Below are 19,740 nucleotides of genomic sequence, written 5' to 3' on the forward strand. Positions count from 1 at the left end.
TGTAGATGTTGACATAATCTAATATATCCTCCTGTCATAAGCAAGAATCATGAAATTAGTATATAATTTCCTATAAACCATTATGGCAGTATCAGGCCACAACCAGAACGGGAAGCCTTTTCCCAGTCAATGTGGGATTCCACATTCTTTGCATTACCAGCACTGTATTCAAAGGTTCAGAGATTTGCCTGAAGAAGTTCTTCGATAAAATCCTCCATGGTGATAACACCAACTTCCTCTTCATGAGAAGGGAATTCAGGAATAGGGCCATTTTTAATGTCCAATATGCAGTATGAACAACCTCTGTTCCGCTTCTTAATGGCAGGAGTAGATGGTGGACACTTTTTTGTCTGCTGACCTCCATCACTGTTAATCACAGTTGTCTTAAAATCTTACGATTCCAAATTAAGCCCTGACTTTTGGTTACTTACACCAATCTTATGATCATCTGGAAGAAAATAAAGAATGGTTATTTTACTGTAGAAAACAATATCAGGCAACCTAATGAAGCTAAGCTCAATCAACCTTACAGAATCAATCATGGCAAGCTCTTATCTAGTTAATACTGTGGATGGTAAGGAAAAATTAGTGGGATCTGACAAGGGCTTGTTTCTTAAAAGTCATTTCGAAGAAAAAACCCGTGGTAAGTGTTGTGCATGAAATCAATGGAACAAAATAAAAGAGAAGGGCAAAGTAATATGTTTTAGAGAAATTTTCTGTTGTATTACGTATATTCTCACCTTTTCTAGATGTTTCAGGTTCGCCTCTTCGCTTCTTGCAGTGGTCCTTAAACTCAAGTCTTTACTTGCTCTTATTGAGATCCATGTATACCACAGCAATGTGACTGTGACCTTTTTGGAATTCATTAAGAATATCGTATAATGGCATGTCCTCTGATACCCTGTAGGGTGAATAGAAAGCATAGAAGAATACATTGAGCTCCTTTGCAGAAGGGGAAACAAAAGCAATAAACCAGCTGAATTTCAAGCTGATTCTGGATACCCCAAAGAGGGATACATCCATTGTTAACTTTCATGTTCTTATAACTGTGCAAACTATTTAGAAACTAAAAGATGTACTATAACAAAAAGGTGGAGATTCTATACCGTGGGATTTTTCTTATGATTATTTTTCTCAGCGGAACTGGACCTTCTGAATCAATTGTTAAAAGATTTTTAACCTGCATGTTTCAAGGCAGACCAGTAAGAAGAATTTACAATTAAAGATATGAAAACGGAAAAAATAAACTAAAGTCATGTGGAAGAGAGGAGAATGAATATACTTGTAGACTTCATATTATAGAATAAAATGAGAATGACTTTGCTGGGAGGACTCTTAAGACAAAAAAAATCAGGAAATTAGAGGAGCAGGCAAAGAAACAGAATAAATGTATGAACTGTTTTCAAGATATAGGAGCAGGGAAGCAAATGAGGAGGAATTTTCGAGATGCCTCCGGCATGGTTAACATGATAATCATGGCATTCAGCCAAGCTCCAAAGGAGAATCACGATATTCTCTAAATCCAAGGAATTCTTGATAAAATAAACACGCAATTGTAGCTCAATCTCAAATTATTAATGCAAATAATTATTAATCCAAGGAACCATTTTCTTTATCGGTAGCTCTTAGTTATCCCACTGCAACTCACTACCATTGTAATACCCCAACCCGTATCCGACCCGAATACGAGTCGAGATGTCACATTAACTTTTTGAAACCATATTCTTGTAAGATAGCAAAACATTTTAATTTATATTAAGAAAATACGATAATATATTATTGAATTATGTTCATTATAAAATTTTGAAGCAAAAACGTATTTATGAATAGTATTATACGGTAGTGAACAGTAGTGAACAATACCGAATGTTAAAATTTTTCCATATTGCTTTAGGGGTATCGATACCCCTGCTACAGGTACCGATACCCTGCTACAATGCTACTACAGTAACTTTTGGCAAAATAAGATTCATAAAAATCTAAGTTTCCATTTGTATAAAATTTCCATTTACATATACACATTTAAAACATTACAAAACTCAATCATATGATTTTACAAACCAACAAAAACATATCGAATTCAAATCTTTATTACATGTCAACCACTATCATTATTACAAAATACATATTATTTAATCTTTTCTGATCTGATCTTTGGAAATAAGGAACTGACCTGTCTTGCATAACTTTTATCAATCTTCCTCTTCTCGAAACCTACGTGTGAAACAATCACACGCTAAGTCATAGACTTAGTGAGATATAAAACATAATTATATGCTAACTGTAACTTCTATAATGCATGAACATTTGATACTACCTTATCATACCAAAGCATATATTTTCTTCTCTGTAACATATACATACATGCACATATCATGTAACATAAAATTATTAACATGCTTACCATTTCTCATTTTATCATTATTAATTTCTTTTTATACCATATTAGCATATAATATACACTCTAAATCACACGAATGCATAAATAATTTCAATCTCATATAACCAATACATTTCACTTAGGAATACACACAGTATCACATATAAATCTTATAAATACTTTTGATATCTTTTATAAGACCATGTACATTACTGAGAACTCAAGGTATTCGAGTACATTGAGTTGTGCACTATTGCTGTCACCACAGCTCATATGGGTCCCACTAGGGGCATGTGAAATTTGTCCCGAAGGACCTATGTATTTGTCCCGAAGGACCTCTGTATATGTCCCGAAGGACCTCTGTATATGTCCCGAAGGACCACGTAGACCCTCGACTCTTAGCATGCCAACTATACCTATATCTCTCGTATCATATTCCATGGGCATTTATATTTATGTTTCATATGTTCATGTACTCATGTCATTTCTCTTGTGATCACATATACCTTTTCTTCTATCACATACCACATGTATGTGTAAACATTTGTGTTATTTCATATAACATGTAATACATATTGCATATTCATGTAAGCATGTATATCATGTCACATATAATATACTATACCCATTTCCATGTATTCATACTCATATAAGAATCACAAATCAAATAACATTTTAGGAGTCGCTTTTATCATAGTAACTCCATCACTGGCTCATCGCAAACCAATGTTCATTCAATAACATAAATACAATTAAAATTGCACTCACCTTAGCGTTGCTTTGATTCGATCCTAATTCTTTTATTGTTCCTTTACTTGTTTATGCTCAACATCTACATAAACATAATTTTCGAGACGATTATCAGAAGCCTAAAACTTAGAACTTGATGTTAATAACTTAATATAGTTTAATGAACCAAAATTTCATTTTTCCTTTAGGGTATCGGTACTTCCCCCTAGGGTATCGGTATCCTTATAGAAATCTGTAAATTTTGCCCAGAAATCACTATTCATGCACGAAAATTCACTATTTCCAGCTTCAATTCTTCTTGTTTCATTCCCTTTCATGTTCTTAACTCAAATATACATACTTAAACCAATTTCTACTCATTTATCACATCTCAAACCTCAAAATCCTATCTTTTATATGAAATCAATAATCATACCCAATTTTCAATATACTCCAAATTCAATTGTATCACTTCATATCTCTTAATTAAGTTGATGACAAGTCAAATTTAGTTTCAAATTCAACTTATCAACTCTATTTCAAGATTTCACTCAAGAACTTCAAATCTTTAATCTTCCCTAACTCTTTTATCTTTTGATTTTAAGATAACTTAAGCTTTCCTTAAGCTTAGTTATCATCTAATGATCAAAACCCAAACTTTAAATCAACAAATAATCAACGAACAAAAAACCTCACCTTTGCCTTTGGGGGTTCACGGTGAAGATAAAAGAAGAAAGAAAGAAGAAAACTCTTCCCCCCACGTGATTCATTCATGTAAGGGGGAAAAATATCTTTCTTGTCAAATGACCATTTTGCCCTTTAATTCCTTGGATAATTACTAACAACTTTAGGAAATATTCTCAAATAAATCATTGAACTATTGAATTATTCTACTTTAATCACCAAATTCTGAAATTTTACAATTTGGTCACTAACCCGGTATTGAGGATGTTACAACCATTGTTTTACCATATTCATCAACTAATCTCTCTAAGTTTTTAACGATAAAAATAAATTGAATTAGGACTATGAGAGGTCAGAATCACATTACAAGACCAAGAAATAAAAATGAATGGATGTCAAATAAATAAAAAGTACCCTACAAGAAACTATCATAAAATGATAATTTACACATAAAAAGAACCTCACCAAAACAAGTCCAATTATATTTGTTGGGTTTCCACGATAAACTGGAACTCTGCTATGACCCATTGTCATTACTTTATTCAATATTTCTTTGAGATGCAAAAAAGATTAAGACTCAAAAAACTTGGAATATAAGAGTAGTAAAATCTTATGGTTGCAATATGCAGGAATCAACAAACCCACAAATCAAGGGTTGAATCCAGATCAAGGGAAAATGAATTTGAAATCGGCGTCATGGCAACTTTGGCAGTCTTTTCAGTCATTTCAAGTACCCCGACAATGATGGTTGTCTCGTCATGAGTAAGATCCCCACCTTTCCCAGCCTAAAAAAAGCATACATGTAATGACAGATAAAGAAAATCTAAGGAAAGCATGAAACTGTTGGAGCAAAATATGGAAAATATGGAGAAAAGTAGAGAAAAAGAAGTAGAAGTAGAGAGAATTCTAACTTTTATTGATGTATTTGTATATGTATTTGATGAGTACAAGAGTTCTTTATATAGGGGTGAGGGATGCCTTATAATAATTGTGATACAATGAATAGTCACAACCTTTTGGCATTTCAACTACTCTTATCAACTCTAGACACTTCATCTTCTCTTAATTAAACTTGACATATTCATGAACATAATTTATTGAGTAAGCTAAAAGGTCTCATTTACTAACACTCTTCCTTGAGACTTTTGGCCATCATACCAAGTTTGAGTCTTAGGAACTCAAATCTTCTTTTGGTAAAGCCTTATTTAGAATTTCAGCTAGTTGGTACTCTGAAGGACAATGTACCAACTTCACTTCTTTGTGTTGTTGAGCTTCTTCAAGTGCATAGAACTTAATCTTCATATGCTTTGTTTTGCTGAAACAAACTGGATTCTCTGAAATGTCTATTGTTGATTTGTTGTCAATCAGAACTTTAGTAGCTTCCTCTTCTTATGTCTTAAGTACGTCAATATTTTCCTGAGCCACACAGTTTGATTCACTGTTGCACATGCTACAATGTACTCAACTTCAGTCGTGGATTGAGCCACAATTTCTTTCTTCTTTGAAATCCATGAAAACACTCCAGAACCAAGTGAAAAAGAATAGCCAATAGTATTTTTCATGTCATCCACTAATCCACCTCAATCACTACCTAAATATGCAAACAATTTCGAGTTTGCACATGGATTAAACATAACTCCAAAATCTGAGGTTCCTCTTAAATACCTGAGCACTCTTCTTGCAGCACCCATATGAACATCACTTGGTTCAGTCATGAACCTTGAAAGAAAACTTACTGCAAACACTAAATCCGGTCTGGTTGCTGTGAGGTAAAGTAGACTTCCAACTAAGCTCCATATGAACATCACTTGGTTCAGTCATGAACCTTGAAAGAAAACTTACTGCAAACACTAAATCCGGTCTGGTTGCTGTGAGGTAAAGTAGATTCCAACTAAGCTTCTGTATTCCTTAGCGTCAACTTTCCTCCGACCATCAAACTTGGACAACTTCTCATTCACTACAAGAGGTGTACTAATAGGCTTGCAGTTTTGCATCTTGAACTTCTTAAGAACATCATTGGCATACTTCCTTTGAGAGATAAAAATTTCATCTTCCCCTTGATGAACTTACATCCCCAAAAAGTAATTCATTAAGCCCAAGTTTGTCATTTCGAAATTTTTCTTCATCTCCTCCTTGAACGAGAGGATCATTTTCAAACTGTTTCCTGTGACAAAAAGATCGTCAACATAAAGTGAAACGATGAGCAAATCATTCTTGCCTTGATTTTTCACATAAAGAGTGCTTATTTTTGCTTCTCAAATCCCTTTTCAATGAGATAAGAGTCAATTTTCCTATACCACACTTGTTGTGCTTGTTTTATGCTGTAAAGAGCCTATTTTCAGTTTGCATACTTTTTCTTCTTTTCCTTCAATAACATATTCGAGAGGTTGCTCAATAAAAATTTCCTCCTCGAGTTCACCATTGAGGAAGGCATCAAGTTGATAAATCTTTCATTGCTCTTGTGTTGCTAAAGCAATCAATGTTTTCATTGTGTCAAGTCTTGCAACAAGAGCAAATGTATCTCCATAGTCAATTCCTGCTTGCTGGGAGTATCCTTTGACGACTAGTCTATCCTTGTACTTACTTATAGAGCTATCAGGATTCAATTTGATCTGGTAAACCCATTTCACGCCTATCACTTTGCGATCGTTTGGACTATCAACCAACTCCCAAGTTTGATTTTTCTTGATCATTCTCATTTCATTTTCCATCGCTTGCTGCCACATTTGGTCTTCAAAAGCCTGCTCATATGTTTGGGCCTCTTCAACTCCAAGGTAGCATCTTTCACATTCCTCCGGATCTAAGAGAAAGATAGGACATTCTTTATACATGTCCGAGAGTGATTTTTTACCTCAAGGACCTGTAGCATCTTACTATAGCTGGACTCACCACTATCATCGTTAGGTTGCATAGGAGAGGAATGTGGCGTGTAATTGTCATTGTTAGCTTCATCGTTCTCATTGCTAGATTCATCATTCACTACATCGTTGGGATTAAAAACCAACACATAGTTCCTTTTTTTCAACTCTCTTCATCTCAATTCTAGCTTGCATCTTCATTAAACTCCACATCTCTACTGATCATGATCTTCTCAATATCGAGATTGAAAATTCGGTAGCCTTTGGCTTGAGAATCATAGCCAGGGAAGATTCCTCTTTCAGCCTTTGCATCTAGTTTTCTTCTCTTCTGAGCTGAAACATGAGCATAGCAAATTGAGTCAAATACTCTCAAGTGTTTCGCTGATGACTTTCTTCCAAACCATGCTTCGATCGGAGTTTTATCTTGAACCGCCTTTGTAAGCAATCTATTCAGCAGATATATTGTTGTTCTCACAGCTTCCGCCCAGAATTTCTTTGATAAATTCTTCTCCATTAGCATGCATCGAGCCATCTCCATAACAGTTCTATTTTCTATTAGAAACTCCATTTTGCTGAGGTGTATAACCCACTATAAGCTGATGCTCAATTCCTTCATCTTCACATAAAACATCAAATTTTGTAGAAATATACTCTTTGCCTCAATCTGATATGAGTTTTGCAGTTTAAACCCACTTTGGGCTTCTGCGAATGCTTTGAATTTTTTGAAGTTATTGAAAACTTCTGACTTTTCTTTCATGAAATACACCCATGTCATATGAGTGAAATCATCGATGAAGAGGATGAAATACTTGTTTCCACCAAGAGACAAAGTTCTGTGAGGTCCACAAACATTTGTATGAACTAGTTGCAATTTTTCTGAAGCTCACCAGACTTTCTCCTTCAGGAAAGGTAGCCTATGTTGCTTGCCAAGTTTACAAGGCTTATATAGATCATTGCTTAAGGAAATTGAAAGAAAGTCTCACCATATTTTTCTTGTGAAGTTCACAAAGAGCACGCATATTGAAATGTTCATACCTTCTGTGTCATTGCCATGTATTGTTCAAGTGAGTTGCATGTTTTCCTTCTACTGCAGAATCTCATTTTAAAACAAAGCTTTTGTTTTCCATAGGGACATTTGCAATCTCCTTTTTCTCCGGGTCTATGATAATACAATGGTTATTTTCAAAGACAAGTGAATAACCATTTTTTATCATTTCAACAACACTAATTAAACTCTCATTCAAATCTGGAACAAGGAGAACATCGTTAATGTATTTTGTACCTTTCTTTGTTTGTACATCAATCGTGCCTTTTCCAGTGGACTTTACCACACCTCCATTCCCCATGCGAACTAGAACTTTGATTGAAGAGTCAAGCTTGCTAAATATGCTTGAATCATTTGTCATGTGAGAAGTGCACCCATTGTCAATCAACCATTTATCTTTGCTTCCACTAGAGGTGAAAGCTTGTCGTGCATAAAATAAGAAGTCTTCTGCTTCATTGGAAATACGAGCCTGCGATTGTTGTGCCTTTTGTTTGTGCCAGCAATCTTTCTCCAAATGGCCAAATTTCTTGCAGTAATTGCATTTTGACTTCCCCTTGTGATAGCATTTTTTTCAAGGTGATTCGTTTTATTACATATGCCGCAAGCAGGATACTTGCCTTTTGATTGTGGTTGCTCCTTCCTTGTTCCTTAACCACCGTGGTTCTTTCGATTGTTCCCCTTATTGTTTGAGGATTTTTGTTGTTGCCTTGATGGAAAAGCAATTTCAGAGGATGTGTTTTCTGTAGGTTATGTAAGGTTATAGGAATTATAGAAATGAGCTGTCAAGAGATTCTGTAATTATTTTCTGTTTTTCAATCCCTTATTTCAAGGGATTACATCTCCTAAGATTAGTATCTTTCCTAACTTAGAGTTTCCTAGTTTAGAGGCATAATTTGTATATAAATATGTAATATATTTCTACTGAAAGTATGCAAGAATAAAATAACAGACTTGTCTGTTTTCTACAGTCTGTTTTCTACAATACAGTCTGTTTTCTTTCTACAGTCTGTTTTCTACATGGTATTAGGTTAGAGCGATCAATCGATTTCCGCTTCTCTTTAAATCAATTCTTGTTCAACTCTATTTTTTTCATGGCTAATCGGGATCTCTCAGCATCCAAAATCACTTCCCAGACCAGCTTTCTCAATCTGTTTTTTAGATTTCAGATTTCAGATTTTCAGTGCAGCAGAGACAAAATCGCCTCTGGTGTGAACATTGTAAGAAATCAGGCCATATGATAGATCAATGTTGGAAGCTACACGGAAAACCAACCGATTGGCAGCCACACGGTCCAGGTTTCAAAAGGAGGCCCATATTGCCTCTCAAGATGATTCCTCAAGCAGTTTTAGCAAGAAACAGATAGAGGAGCTGCAACAGATTTTGAGCAGTATGACAGTCAAGCCTACCAATGTGACTTATACTGCTACTGATGGAAATAATCCATATGCTTCCTCGGTACAATGGATAATAGACTCGGGTGCATCAGATCATATGATAAAAAATATTGATCTCTTGGAGGAATATAGTGAAAGCAGGTTACCAGCTTCTATCAAAATAGCAGATGACTCTCTCACTACAGTCAAAGGGAGTAGTTCTGTTACATTAAACAAAAATCTACTACTTCATAATGTCCTCTATGTTCCTAGACTTGCATGCAATTTGTTGTCAGTCAGCAAATTAATTAAAGATTCTGGTTGTAATGTTGTGTTTGGTACTGGTAATTGCATTTTTCAGGTACAGGGCTCGAAGAGGGTGATTGGCAGTACTAAGCTGGGCAAAGGATTGTACACCCTTGGAGGTAAAGCATCTCATAATCATGCCTTATCCAGTGCTCTTAAGAAACCAATTTTATCTTCTGATCTCAATACCAATAAAATTATGTTATGGCACTCTAGATTAGGTTATCCTAATTTTTTTTATCTTTCCAAAATGTTACCGAACCTTTTTATAAATAAAGATCCATCTTTGTTTTCCTGTGAAATTTGTCAAATAGCCAAACACACCAGAAAACCATATATTACAGCCAAATTTGAACCAACACCTTTTTCCATCATCCATAGTGATATTTGGGGCCCTTCTCCTGTCAAAAGTATTTTGGGTATAAGTGGTTTGTTTCTTTTATAGATGATACTCTAGGACAACATGAATATTCTTAATGAGAGAAAAGTCTGAGGTTGAGTCTCTCTTTAAAAATTTTTATCAAAAAGTTGAAACCCAATTTGAAAAAAAAATCAAAATTCTAAGGAGTGGGTATTTCTTTAAGGAAAAATGCATTGTTCACCTTACTTCTTGTGTCAACACACCTCAACAAAACGGGGTAGTAGAAAGGAAAAATAGACATCTTCTAGAGGTTACTAGGTCTCTTATGTTTGCCGCTAATGCTCCTAAGTATCTTTGGGGGGGAAGCTCTTCTTACAACCACTTACCTCATCAATAGAATGCCAAGTAAGACTTTAGATTTCAAAAATCCTACTAAGGTTCTGTTTCAGCTTTTTCCCCATTTTAAACATTTAAACTCAAGTCTTTCTCCTTGGGTGTTTGGGTGTACAACCTTTGTTCATATCCACAACAGAGGGAAATTAGATCCTAGGTCCATAAAGTGTGTGTTCTTGGGCTATTCTTTGAGTCAAAGGGTTACAAGTGTTACCTTCCACAAAAAAGACCTATGTCTCCTTTGATGTTACATTTTTTGAAAACCAACCTTATTTTCAGGAACAGAAATTCAGGGGAGAGTTACAAGGAATTTCAGCTTGTTCAAACCAATATTTCTTTACAGTCTACCAATATTTCTTTACAGCCTATCCTTTCTTTACCTATTACTGTCTCTCCAAAGCCAGCTAGCACTGTCCCAGTTCCTAGTGAGGGTGATGGGAAAAACCTAAATAACTCTGATGAATTACCATCCTCCTTATCTCAGCACTCTAGTCTGTGCAAAACACCTTCCACCACTACCAAAACTGCACCTAACAATGACCCCGAAACCATATCTCCCCAACCGAAACAACTCGGTGTTTACTCAAGAAGAAAGAAAGATGTTGCTGAAGAAATCAGTTAGCCTAGCATTTGCCAAGAACCTGATTCGGATCCTGTTGTAGCTGAAACGGAAGGTAATGATGGTTACCAAGAGGCTACTACTGTTGATCTTGATGATTTTCCTATTGCTATTAGGAAGGGGGTAAGAAAATGCACTGCTCATCCCATAAATAAGTATGTTGCATATGGGAAATTATAGTCTAATTTCAGGGCCTTCACTGCCAGCATTAACAGTGTGAAAATCCCAAGAAATGTGACAGAAGCATTTCAATCTCCTGAGTGGAAAAAGGTTGTGGAAGAGGAGATAAAAGAGTTGCAAAAGAATAAGACATGGAGTTTGACAGATTTGCCAGAAGGGAAGAGAGCTGTTGGATGCAGGTGGATATTCACAGTCAAATATCATTCGGATGGGAGTGTGGAAAGATACAAGGCAAGGCTGGTTGCTAAAGGTTTTTCTCAGTCCTATGGCATCGACTACCATGAGACTTTTGCACCGGTTGCAAAATTGAATACCATCAGAATATTGTTATCAATAGCTGTTAACATTGACTGGAAATTGCATCAGCTAGACATAAAGAATACTTTTCTGAATGGGAACCTTGAAGAAGAGGTATACATGGAGGTCCCCTCGGATTAGAAGGAAAGGTCACTAAGAAAACTGTGTGCAAGCTCAATAAATCCTTATATGGCTTAAAACAGTCTCCCAGAGCTTGGTTTGATCGATTTTCTAAGGCTATGACACATAATGGTTTCAAACAAAGACAAGCGGATCACACATTATTAAGAAAAATTACACCAAGTGGTAAGATAACCCTCCTAATTGTCTATGTAGATGATATGATTATAACTGGTAGTGATATAGATGAAATAGAAAAGCTAAAGATGAATCTTGCAAACGAGTTTAAAACCAAAGATTTAGGGAGTATGAGGTATTTCCTGGGTATAGAAGTTGCAAGGTCCGGGGAAGGGCTGGTCATAAACCAGCGTAAGTATGTTTTGGATCTTCTTGCAGAAACTGGGATGCTCGACTGCAAACCAGTTGAAACTCCAATGGAGTCATGCTTGAAATTTTGCAAGAAAATGATTGGAAATCCAGTAAACAAGGAAACCTACCAAAGGTTAGTTGGGAAGTTGATCTACCTTTCACTGACCATGCCTAATATTGCATACTCAGTGAGCATTGTCAGATAACATAGGAGTGATCCTCGAGAAGAACATTTGGAAGTTGTTAACAGAAATCTAAGGTTCTTGAAGTTTACCCCAGGAGCTGGACTTATATTTAGAAAAAATCAAGACAGAACAGTGAAGGTTTATACGGATGCAAGCTGGGGAGGTGAATTAACTGATAGAAGGTTAGTTAGAGGTCAGTTAGTGACTATTGTACCTACATTTGGAGTAATTTGGTGACTTGGAGAAGTAAGAAACAAGCCGTTGTCTCTCGGAGTAGTGCTGAGTCAGAGTTTAGAGCAATAGCTCTCGGAATATGTGAAGGAATGTGGATTAAAAGACTGCTCACAGAACTGGACTTAGATGACAAGAAGAATTTTGAGATTTTTAGTGACAGTCAATCAGCTATGAGTATAGCAAAAAAAACCCAGTGCAGCATGATAGAACGAAACACATTGAGATAGACAGACATTTTATTTACGAGAAGGTCAACAATGGAGTTGCAAAACTGCAGTACATTTCGACGAAGAAACAGCTGGCAGATATCTTCACCAAAGCTCTTCCACAAGTGACTTTTGATGAGCTGTCATTCAAACTGGGTATATACAACATATATACACCAGTTTGAGGGGGAGTGTAGGTTATGTAAGGTTGTAGGAATTATAAAAATGAGCTGTCAAGAGATTTTGTAATTATTTTCTGTTTTTCAATCCCTTATTTCAAGGGATTACATCTCCTAGGATTAATATCTTTCCTAACTTAGAGTTTCCTAGTTTAGAGACATAATTTGTATATAAATATATAATATGTTTCTATTGAAAGTATGCAAGAATAAAATAACAGACTTGTCTGTTTTCTACAGTTTGTTTTCTACAATACAGTCTGTTTTCTACATTTTCTTCATTCTTGCTGAATTTGTGCTCATGGGCAAGCAAAGAACCCATTAACTAACATAATTTATTGAGTAAGCTAAAAGGTCTCATTTACTAACAGAAACAATTAAACATAAGCCACAAGGCAGATGTTCCTTGTACAAATTCATACAAAATGGAGTTATGGAAACAATTGCTACAAGGTCCTAAACTTCAAAATTCAATACCTCATTGCCATAAAAATCTACAAAAGCCTTTAGCTCTGCTCTTCGTAATAGGGCAGCATGTCCCTTTCCCAACATCCAGTCCAAAACCTGGAAGAAATGGTATTTATTAACAAAATATAAAACATAAGACCTGTTTTCAAGAAAATAATACTACCAATCTGTTTCAACTATGTCTAATAATTGTAGAAAGCACATGATGGTATGGTACATCAAATACCAATAGTCACAACAAAATAATAGAAAAATCATATAATGACTATACCTTGCTGATTGGATAAAAAATTGGAAAGAAAAGAAAAAGAACACGGACAAAAGATGCCACTGCAGCTCCAACTTTCAAGCCGTAACGAGTGCAGACAGCTTGTGGCAATATCTGCAGTCAGATGTACAAACACATATTAACAACTAACAAGAATACTACAACTTCCTCAAAAAGATGGCTTGTTCAATATGTTAACAACCAACCTCGCCAAACATGAGGATCAGAGTCACTGATACCAAAATTGCAGCCCATGGAGGCACAAGCTTGTCCATAAAAATGGGAAGAGCCTACATGGAAAGATCAAATTTAAGAGAAAAAACAGCAACATAGAAAGAGAGGAAATGATAAAATCATTTATGCAGTAACCTCCATTGCCATAGAGTTCCCAATCAAGAGAGTACACAGAAGAAGAAGCTGGTTTTTTACCACGGGAAATATCTTTCCTGCCAAAAAAAAAAGAAAAGAAGAACCCTGATTGTTCAAAACACGTGTAAAGAAAAAGTTCACCTATACCACGATAAAATCAGCTCAAATGGTTACTGAAACCCTAACTAGGCATCCAACTCTCCATTAAACTAATTATTACTTCATGCTGTTGCGGAAAACAGAATAATGAAAAGCATTTAGAGAAAACAAAAACCAAAACAGAGCCATCAAAAGACTAAATCCAGCAACCAGCTTCCTCCCTTCTACATCCACACCGTGCAGAGTGAAGGGACTCACCAAGTCTACTCGGTTCCAAAAGCTAATTGACCTCTTAATCCTCAAATCATCAAAAATAAAATAAATACTAGAAACCAAGTACCAACACAGTGAAAACAAGGACACTCCAAACAACTATTCATCTAAAAGGAAAAGGGGTTTAGGGACAAGGATACCGGCATGGATACGATCCTGAGGACGGCCAGACTTCATGAGGACTTCAAGGTCGACGAGGCCCAGAGACATGAGACCCAGTGTTAGTCCAACCATCAATCCAGCAAAACACACCCATCCCACTATTATCAACAGATACAATGAGAATTCAGCCCCACAACAAGGCACGTCTGAAGCCATTTTCCCTCTGCTTTCTCTTAACCTTCTCTTATTGTTGTTGTTGTTGTTGACTTAGGTTATTATTAAGCAGCAAAAAATGATTTTTGGGACTTGCCTGGCCTGGGTTTGAGGAACTTTGATCAGATAGAGAAACAAAGTGAGTTTCAATCAATGGAGCCCAATTATTTGTAAAATTTCAGTGTTTAACTGCTTTGGGGTTCTGTAAATCAACTGACGTGTAGTGTTGTTGTTGTTATTATTACCCTTAATGTTATATTTTAATCTAAATCAAAATACTTCAAAATATTCTATTAATCAACTGACGTGGGATTTTTAAAGAACTTAAAATTGAAATTCAAGATTTCTATTTTTATTCAAAAAGTGAAATTGTAATTATTAAAATAATTGTGTTTTATTAATTTATTAACAATATTAATTATTTAAACAATTGAATAATAATATTAGAGATTAAACAATACCAAGATAAAATACATGAGTTAAATCTGTTCACCAAAAAAATACATGAATTAAATCTTTTGATTAAGTGTGAACATACAAGGGGAAAAGCTTAATATTAATTGATTAAAAATGTTTTGATTAACTTGTATAAGGAAATTTTTTTATAAAAACAACACAAACATATTAATGTTATATGACTTCATTTTAGTAAATGGAAAAAAACAAGTATCTAATTTTACGTGGTACAGAATCTTGAATGTGCTGCCTAATTTGGTTGAAAACCAACCCTTCCCAATGCCTAATTGAGCATGGGATAGCCTTTTATAAAGTGTTATGGATTTGGTATAATTGAACTTGTTTTTCTACTCTAATGTCCAATTTGCATGAAGTTGAGGTGGCCCCCCAACAAACTTTGGACTTTGTATTGAATTAAATGCAAGTCCTGGGCCGTTTAGCCCACTCTTTTTCTAACCAATTATGCACCAAACATTGCCACTGCTGTTTTCGGGTGAGGGAAAGGATGAAGACGACTAAGCAAACTACACCCCCGTATTATTTTCTTTTTTCTTTTTAGGGTAAATTATAATATTGACTACTTAACTATTTAGCCCCTTTATTTTTACCATCGATCTGTTAATTTTATCAATCGGACCATTAAATATTTAATTGCTCTCAATTAAGTCATTTGTTGTTAATATGTAACAGATTAGGTGATGTGGTAGTTAAATATTTTGGTATAATCATATATTTAGTCTTTTTTAATTACATATTCTCTCAATTTAATCTTACTTTTAACAAATTAAAATAAATTTATTAATTGAATTAAATGGTACCATATGTCACCATTCGATTGGAGATGGTAGAGGGGACTCAAACCGAGGATTATTACATTTTTTCTATGTCATGTATATTAGTGTCACCTTTGGTTTAAAGAAATTAAATTGTACAACATTGTTTATATATTTTATACATTATTTTAAATTAAAAAATATATTTTATTTTTATCTTTCTTTAAAATATTCAAAATATATATTTTACTTTCAAAAGTGAAAATAATAATAAAATATATTTTTAAAAGTTTTAGATGAAAACAGAATATATTTTTTAAAATTAAAATAATAATAATAAAATATATTTTTAAAAGTTTTATATGAAAATAAAATATATTTTTTAAAATTAAAATAATAATAAAATATATTTTTAAAAGTTTTAGATAAGAATAAAATGTATTTATAAATTTAAAATAATAATAAAATATATTTTTAGTTAAGTTAAGAATAAAACATATTTAATATGTTAAGATAAAAATAAAAAAAAATTTGAAGTTAATATACAAAAATATTATGAGTGTTTATACATAAAACTTCAAAGTTATATAGAACATGTTGTAAATCTCAAAACTGATTGGGTATTGGGTTAATTTTCTAGCTTTCCTAGGTTCGATTCTCTTGTTCAGCATATTTTCATTGCTTTGTTATCTTTTAAATCAGAGGATGACATATGTCACCTCTGATTGGTGGAAAAATAAATATATTAAATTAAAATAAATTCAGTTCTCCAATCGAATGTTGACACGTGACACTATCTAATTCAATTATTAATTTTTATTTATTTATTAAAAGTATGATTAAATTGAGAGAATATGTAAATAACAAGGACCAAATGTGGGATTACACCAAAATATCTAATTGTCACGTCACCTAAGGGGCTGTTTGTTTGCCTCTTAATGGAATCATTCAGCATTCAGCGGGTTTGTTTCGCACATCTGAATGATTCAGTGCTGACTGATTCAGCACAGAAGTACATTCTGAATTATTCAAAGTCATTATCAAACAACATGTCACATTCAGAGCTAATTCATACAGAGCTTCTGAATCATTCAACATTTGAATCATTCAGCGCTTAATCATTCTGAAGTAAACAAACAACCTCTAATATTGTTAAATGTTAATGACAAGTTGCTTGATTGAGAATAATTAAATAGTTTAGTGGTCTGATTGACATAATTGAAAGATCAATTGTAAAAGTAAAAGGCTAAATAGTAGAGTGATCAATGATATAATTTACCTTTTTTAATAATATAGAGTGATTATATAATATTTATTTAAAAAAAATTCTTTAAAATAATAAATAGTATAATTTAGAAACTTTTTTTCATTAGTATTTTTAATATTATCAATTTTAGAAAACAAATATAAATTTTCTCTTTAAAAATATAATGTATTTTAGCACCATATTTAACCCTCATTACATAAAAACATCTGGAGGATTTTTTTATATATATAATAGAAAATGAAATGAAATTATTCTTGCAGTGTTCGTGGATAATAAGGATTGTAATCATGAACATTATAAATGCGTGAAATGAATCTCCTTTGTGGAGCTAGTCAACTACATGGGGTGAATAAAATTTGACTAAAGTCGAAAAATCGATTTTTTTAAATTTTGAGTAATTTGAGTCAGTTTAAATTATCAACTCGGTCTTCGAGTACGAGTCCAGTTGAAATTTTAAAATTGAGCTAATCGAAAAAATCGAAAATTTATTAAGTATTTTGATAATTTTACGATTTAATCCCTAATTTCATTATTAATTCAATTTCTCCTTCATTTTAAGTCTATTTTGTTACCGAATTTGAACCACATTCTCCTAAACCATCATAGAATACTTATGTACTTTCAATTCTCATTTTTATAACAAATTTTCTATTTTTCAATTTAATCCCTCAAATTTTCATAATTTCCTTATTTATTCAATTCATCATTTATTTTAAATTTGTTTTTACCAAATTTGAACTACATGCTCATATACCACAATAAAATATCTATATGACTTCAATTCTTACTTTTTTTACTAAAAATGTAATCTCTTTTTTTTTTTACTTAACTTTGCATTTTACTCAATTTGGTCTTTTGACTACAATTGTTTGCAAATTCTTTTTTCTTATCAATTCATTGACTCCTTTATACTCTAATCAATATTTTAACCTCAAAATAAATTCTTGAAAATGTAATGTTATGAATATATTTTATAATTTTAGAATATATTTTTAGAATATATATATATATATATATATTATGGTTAAAAAAGTAAAAAAAAAATATAAACATGATATGCTAGTGTTTTACGTAATTTACCTTATAATTGTTAATAAACTTACTGATTATCATTAGTAACCTAATTACTAGCAATAAACTTAGTATTCAATTCAATTTTTTTTTAAAAAAGTTTTGAAATTAATAGTAAACATTAGAACGTATTTTATAAATTAACAATCAATATTATTCTTTTTTCTCCCCTTTTAATACTAAGCTTTTAGCAATTAAATATTCATAAATTTTTACCCTCGCATAATAATAAAAATCAATATTATTCTATTTTCATAGTTCCTCATAGCTTTGGCTATAGATGATTACTTGAGGTCATGTCCTTTTTTTAGATCCCATAGGGCGTATAGGGGGCGGGCTCGACAGAGTGATGTCAAGGAGACCAGACTTAGAGTTTGTACGTTGAATGTAGGCACATTAAATGCTAGGCTACTGGAGCTGACCGACGTACTAAGTAATAGGAAAATAGATTTTACATATATTCGAGAGACTAGGTGGAAAGGGGCTCGCGCCAGAGAGTGTAACGAGTACAAGTTGTGCTATTCAGGCGTAGATAACGCTAGAAATGGGGTGGGTATCTTGGTATCCTCTAGGCTCAAGGAAAATGTGTTGAAGTTTCTAGATACCATGATAGGATCATGATGATTAAGGTTATTATAGAAGCGGGAGTGGTGAATGTCCTTTAAGTGTACGCCCCACACGTTGGCCTAGGGGAGGGGGAAAATGTTGCTTATGGGATTCGTTAGATGATGTACTTAGGAGAATTCCAGAGGACCAAAGAGTTTTCATAGGGCGTGACTTAAATGGTAATATAGGTAGCGAAATCAACGGGTATGACGGTGTTCATAGGGGTTTCGGTTTTGGTATTAGGAACGATGAGGGGCGTACGTTGCTTGAATTTGCTACTGCACACGATATGGCGGTCACTAACTCATTCTTTAAAAAGAGAGATGTAAAATTGATTACGTTCCATAGCGGGGGACATTGTACCCAAATTGACTACATACTGGTTTGAAATCGGGATCGATGGGCTTGCATTGACTGTAAGGTGTACCTTGAAGAGGCATGTGCATCATAACACAAATTGTTGGTTTTGGTGTTCCGCGTACGCAACGAGGGGAGAACTCATATGAGAGCTAAACTAGGTAACACTAGGATCCTTTGAAGAACTTACATGGAGCGACAGCTGATGACTTTAGGAGTAAGGTTTTGTCTCATACAGGTTTTGGAACTACAAACTCACATAATGCATATATGTTATGGAAGAATATGGAAAATTCCATCAAAGAGGTGGGCAAAAACATCATTGGGTTGTCGACAGGGAAGGTCAAGGAACATAAAGAATCGTGGTGGTGAAACGATGAAGTCCAAACTAAGGTTAAGACAAAGCAAACTTTCTTCAAGGAGTTGATACAATGTAATGACGACGAAGAAAGATCGAGAGGTAAACAAAGATACAATGAGGCAAAGCGGGTAGCCAAGAAAATAGTGGCTAAAGCAAATAATAAGGCATACGAGGAAATGTACTAGAGATTAGACACTAAGGAATGACAAAACGACATCTTCAGGCTTGCAAAATCCAGAGAGAATAGGAAAAAGGATATAGGTAGCATTAGGTTTATTAAGGAAAACAATGGTGTTCTTTTAGTGAAAGATCTTGATATTAAAAGGGCTTGGGGTAGTTACTTCTTTGGCTTATTTAATAATGGTGTCTCTCCCTGTAGAGATAGTAACGTTGATGGGTCAACCAACCATCATACTACGGCCAATGACTGCCTTACAAGTAGGATTGGGATTGAGGAAGTCAAAATGGCCCTTAGAAAGATGGGGAGGGACAAAGCTGTCGGTCCAGATCAAATTCCTATCATTGTGTGGTTGACCTTA

At 34.0% G+C, this 19,740-nt stretch overlaps 1 pseudogene; it reads right to left on the bottom strand.

Moving 5' to 3' along the window:
* Positions 1 to 1,078: 1,078 nt before the first annotated feature.
* LOC120114741 lies at positions 1,079 to 14,444 on the bottom strand (annotated as a pseudogene).
* Positions 14,445 to 19,740: the final 5,296 nt, after the last annotated feature.

The sequence above is a fragment of the Hibiscus syriacus genome, unplaced genomic scaffold (assembly GCF_006381635.1).
Source record: "Hibiscus syriacus cultivar Baekdansim isolate YM2019G1 unplaced genomic scaffold, ASM638163v2 tig00110243_pilon, whole genome shotgun sequence".
In the NCBI taxonomy this organism is placed as follows: Eukaryota; Viridiplantae; Streptophyta; class Magnoliopsida; order Malvales; family Malvaceae; genus Hibiscus; species Hibiscus syriacus.